We start from the raw sequence: 6,212 nt of genomic DNA, 5'->3' as shown, positions 1-6,212 counted from the left end.
CTCATTAGGTTAATGGGTGTCAGCCCTTTGATTTACTGGCATCCAGTCTGGGCCAGAACAACAAGACATGTGACGTAGCCGCTACAGAGGCGTAAACTCCATATAGAACTGCATAACTCAAACCATGGAGACTGTAGACATGTCAGTACACGACTTTTGTCATTTTTGAAAAGAAAGCAACTCACTGCTGTTCTTTGTTCTTCTTTTAACAAAGAATTGTTGTCAAGTTGATAAAACTGGCACTTTAGCAGCATCCACGCTAATGTCTTCTGCCATAATTGCACCGGTCTCTTGCTGCTGCTTGCATACGGCATGACTCCGCCGCGCCCAAAAGTACTGCCACTCGTCACTGACTGGTCCTGTCACTTTCTAGCCGGGCCCAAACAGTTTAGACGGGAGCTTTGCAAGATGATTTCACCAGCGAGACACACAGAAACCGGCATATCCATCTGCTTTGCAAGGTTAGAGAAAATCCACCTGGTCACAGATTTTAAAGAATTTCTGCAGCTCTGTCATATTGTAAAATATTTATATTAAAGGTGTGTTACCGTACAAGTCCTCAGTAGATACTCAGTACTTAAAGTAAACTTAAAATAGGATACTTTTTACATTTACTTGAATAGATTTATAGGCCAGTACTTTTACACCAGTACAATAGTTGTGTACTTTTTCCACCTCTGTTGGCTTTATAGAAAAAAAACTGTTCAGCTGTCAGACAGATCAATTAAAAATGAGTTAAATCAGACAAACCAAATATATTAATAATCCCCTCCCCACCACACACACATTATCTCACACAGGACATGTAGCTCAGAGGGCAGATACTGCAGGTTACAGCGGTTAAAAGTGCAGTTGGTTGGCCCTAATGTACTGTATTTTTAAGTCAATAATTCATATGAAACCTTTTGTACTGTGCAGTTAAATTATGCTAACCTTGCAAAGCTGATGGATTGGCTAGATTCCATGTCTGAAACAGTCTATCAGGTATGGTAGGTGAAAAATACACCAAAAGCTTATGTAAACCCATGTCAGCGTGGAGTCAGCACATTCACTTGTAATGAAGGCCCATCTGAATATTTGTATCAATGTAAAACATCTAAATTTCCTACTTGTATAAAACAAACAAGTTTCATCAGATGCATTAGTCCAGGGGTTGCCAAAATTTTCAGCCTAACACCCCCAAATGATAGCATCAGAGACCGGGACCCCCACCATCCCTGGAGCTGGTTAAAGTTTACAATGTTGCACAAAGTATCATGTACAAGTGTACATTTTAGGCCATTTCGTTCACATGACTTATAATCAAGCACAAATATCACTTATTAACTCATGTAAGGATATCTTTATGATAATGCATAAAATATACTGCTCTAAGTCATTTTAAATTTCTCTGTTTTTTAATTTTTTTTTTATTTTTTGAAAAGCATCCCAGGATCCCGCTTAAATGCCTAATGATCCCCCTTGGGGGTCCCAACCCCCACTTGGGGAACCACTGCATTAGTTATAGCAGCCCTGGGGAGACAGTAACAGCAACACAACTGTGCAGATTCCTTCATAAAAATAAGCGTAATATTATCAGCATCATATTGGCAGATATAAAATTTTGCTGATATTACAAGTTCTGCATTTGCTGTAAATATTGCCTGCATGTAGAAATAAGATTATGGAGTCTTAGGCAGGACTTCAAGACCTATGTCAGCTGAAGTCTTTGTTCATCGTCATTCTTTAAGCTTTAATTAGTGTTCTTAGGACAGGAGTTTTAGGTCTGAAATACTTTCAAATATCAGTATCTGCTCTAATGATTTTTTAAGTATAGGCGTATCAGAGGCAATCAGACAGCAGCAGCAATCCAGTTTTGTACATCCCTACTTGAGGTCTTTTTTGATCTCAGGATTCTGATTGGTTGAAATGTTGGACATACACCCTAAGCCACATTTCTTCAGTGTTTACAGTAAAAACAGAGTCAGTCTTAAGGGTGCAAGCGTGGATTCATGCTGTTTATACATGCAGCATGTATGTCATGTGGAAACAGCTGAAACTCTGTGGCCAGGGATAAAGAGGACTTTTCATATCAGGTTTATTTGAGTAAAGGAATAAAAATCTACCCATAATGCTTGTATTTGTTTAAAATTGAATCAAATATTTGTTTAGTTCCCCTTAACATTTTATTTTCTAGTTTGATTTGTGAAGTAGCTTTATATTAATGCTGAATGTAGCAGAGTATCGCATCATTACTGCCATACTCTTTATAACTGGTGGTATGTATTCAGATACATTTTTTATTGAGACAGAACATGAGACATCTTTCTCCATCTTTTCCTGCAAATAATCCACCCTCGATCTTTACTTGCTGAGCTGCAGAATTGGATTTATCTTATGCACTCACCAAATAAACTGTTAAATACATTTAGCTCCTTCAATTCAATCTGTGAGAGAGCTGCTGTCTCCTTGTTCTTTCGAGAAACTGACAGAGTCCAATTGCAGTGAAACTGCGCCCTCAGAGCTGTAGCTGCTTAAATCATTATACAGTAGAGTATGTGGAAATGAAGGAGTATTTATTCAGAGGATTGCTGTGATCAAAGGTAGAGGATGGAGATATAGGCAGAGAATACTGCAGAAATAGCAAAACCTCTGAAGTTTTTGCCCAGTCAGGAAAACTCCTCTGACCCTCCATCATTTACCTCTGAACATACATAAATACACAAAGTTTTCACTTTAAGGCATGCTGATTCAATGCATTGATTTGTATAATACCTCTCCAAACAACAATTGACTTTTTTAAGGTTTTTATCTACTTGAAGCTTTTCCTTAGTTTGAAATTTACATAAACTTTTAATCATTCATGCAAACACATAAAAATCTACAAAAAAACTCCTTACTTTTCAAAGGTCAATCCTTGGCTTTAGTTCCAGATGTCCTTAAAATTTAAGAGTTTTGTTGGCAAAAGACTTGAGGAAGAGTTAATTAAAGTCCAGCCGGTGCATAAAGACTACAGACAGATTTTGGAGAGTGAAGCCCGACTTGAATGAAATGCTCCGATTGATTGACCTGAAGATAAATGTGATCCTGATAACAAAGAGAGGCAGGTAGTAGTAAACAAAAGAGAGGGAGGCAGAAATGTGAGGGGGAGGAGGACTACAGCGCTATTATGAGCACTTTATTTTCAATTAAGGCCTCTTGCATCCACTTTTTGATGATGTAGGGATTTCTTGGCCTGGAAATTGATTGGTTAGCAAACGTCTGCAACTTTGCTCATTTGCCGGAAGAAGCACCTTGACCACATTAAAAACATTGGAAAAATATGGTTGTTTTTTTGTTTTTTTTTTCTAAGTTTTAGTTTAAAATGAAGAGATTAAGAAACTAATGTACAGGTGCTTGAGTTGAAAGATAGATAAGGATTAATGATCCACATATTGTAAAGAGCTCAGTGGTGTAGTAGTCTCTGGAGAAGTGGTTTATCCCACACATCTTTTAGCAGCCCATCCAGCAAAGAATAACCACCTTGTGTTATAAACAAATACATGTAAGAACATCACGGACATGTTTGATTCAATTTACAATGGGCCTTAAGTATTTGAACATTGTCATGTAACTTATGTTGTTTCAGAGAGTATTGCTCATTATGAAATTAACAGCTAAAGAAGGGCAGATTTAGTCATTACCTCTGGACCACAGACTGTATGCATTTTGAGTTAATTATTCTGTACCCCTCTGCACCGTTGGGGGTAATGTGTTGCCAGAGATGGAAAAAGTACACAACTACTGCACTCAAGTAAAAGTACAGTTACTCTGCTTAAAATGTACTTAACCCTCGGGCTCTCCTAAAGCCTTTTTAGGGCTTTTTTTTTTGCTCTCACTTTGGCATTTATCTCGCTGAGATGATGATATTTGACAGAGATGTTCATTTTTTAATGAACTTTTGGAATTTCATTATCCACACTGTGTTGACAGAATTTTCCACTGTGTTGACAAAAAACTCACACTCTCCCTCCTGGAGCTCTTTTAGGCCACACTGACTACCATTAAAACCACTTATCTTCAATCTACTGCCGTTGCAATACAGACATAAGCAATCCAATTCCTCTGTAATTCAGTCATTCAGAGGTAAAAATAATTGCACACAAAAAAATTGCCGCCAAATTTCACCATTTTTCAGTGTTTGCAGAGGGGCATTGTGGGAGATATTTACCTCGTTTGAACTGATAGGATATAACAGTGACTGTAGGGCAGTGGAATAAATTATTTCAACTAAATGTAAATGTTTTGTATGGATGTCAGAGCCTAGTGTGTATGTGTGTAGAGAAATTAGTGAGTATATGTGTAAGTGTGTAGGTGTAGCCAAAACACACACCAAAATCTGGGCTGGAAAACTGGAAAATCAGGACAAACTGTATTTTTGTATCTCATAGCCATGGTATAAAAAACATGAATTTGATTATGTTAGGAATGCATCCTGGACCTATGCCTTCAAAGTTGTAGTTTTTAGGGTTTTTTATGTGATTCACTCATTTATGATATGATTGATGTGCAGACATTATATGGTATTACAGAAGATTACATTATATGGCACAAAATGCTCATTGAAGGGTTATAGAAATTTAGAGGGTTAAAAACCAAGATTATTTCTTTGAAAATTTCCTCTTTGTATTCCTACGTTATTGAGCATTCAAGGTATGTGTGTATGCTTGTGCATGTGCGTGTGTCCAGCGCACGAGAGATGGGGTCTGTATAATCAACAGTTCTCACTGCATTTTCTTTGACTTTTGTCTTTGAAAGGAGAAGATCAAAGATGATTAAAACCCCCTTTCATGACCTTTGCAGCCATGTCTGCATCATAAATAAAAGTTTTGAAAACCAAGAAGCAGCCAATCCCTGTAGAGCAGAGTGTAAACAGTACAGCCATGGGTGTCCAGTTATAGGGTTAAAATTATTAAAATGAATTCACACTTGCTATACATGACGAGGACTGGAGTTACGGACCCCCCCCCCCCAAAAAAAACAAAAGGTTTTCTTTCATGTTAAATATTTTTACATGCATACATGTCCTAAAAGGGTTTCAACAGGAAGAGTGTGATTTTTAAAGGAGGGCCTGAGGGTTAAGTCAAAGTTAGAAAAAAAGGTCTATAAATCTACTCAAGTAAAAGTACCAATTAATATACCATTAACAATATAAGTAAAATATACGGCAAAATTGGCATTGTTCATTGAATTTAACATAAAAAGTGTCTGTGTGTGTCCACACTGCATATAATTAAACTATACTTTTGAAAGTGTTAAGTATTTGACAGTATGACAGAGCTGAAGTAACTCTTGAAGATCTGTGGAAAGGTGGGTCTCCTCTGGAACAAACAAAGCAGAGAGTCGGCTTCATAGCAAGGCAATGCATACTGATGAAGAATATGCACTTGCTTAAGTATTATTTACAACTTAATACAATTAGTTCAAAGAGAAATAACACTGTGACTAAAAGTAAAGACTAAAATATAAGACCTTTTATTCAGTAAAACTGGACTAAAAAAAGTTTTTGTTGACTAAAGGTTATAATAACTAAAATATGAATAAACAAAATAACATTTTAATCTAAAGACTAAGACTTAACTAAAAGTAGCTACCAAAATGAATATTGTTCCACAGGTTAAGGGTGTGAAAACTAAAAGCTGACTCACCCTGCTTGGCTCTGATTCTGGGAACAATTATTGATAACCTGACACGGCAGATACTGTTACATATCCCTAGCATGGGATATGCTTCATAACGATCTGGGCAAAGGTCCATACACTGTGTTTTGGAAAGGCAGACCTTTTTAAAGAAAACTTGAAGGATAAGTCAAATGTTCCTGCTGTCCCATAACCTGACACACCAGATGGATGTGATTCATACATCCATCTGGGAAAGCTTCAATAGGAAATGTTTGAGAAAAGGCAGAGGCTTTGAAAGAAACTCGGAGTGTGATTGGATGAACATTCTGTCTGTCACATCTCTACGGGCCAATCAGAGCAACAAAACACGTGACATATCTGCTATCAAGCTGCACATGTGGAGCTACTGAGGAATAACCGGAAACATGGTGACTATAGACATGTAAGTACTCGACTTTTGTCGCTTTTGAAAAGAAAACAACTCACTGCTGTTCTTTGTTCTTCTTTTAACAAAGAAATGTTGTCAAGTTCTGATAAAACTGGCACCTTAGCAGCATCCACACTAAGCTCTTC

The sequence above is a fragment of the Cheilinus undulatus genome, linkage group 12 (assembly GCF_018320785.1).
Source record: "Cheilinus undulatus linkage group 12, ASM1832078v1, whole genome shotgun sequence".
Lineage (NCBI taxonomy): Eukaryota > Metazoa > Chordata > Actinopteri > Labriformes > Labridae > Cheilinus > Cheilinus undulatus.
The sequence above is the reverse complement of the archived record's forward strand: the minus strand, read 5'-3'. Positions refer to the sequence as shown.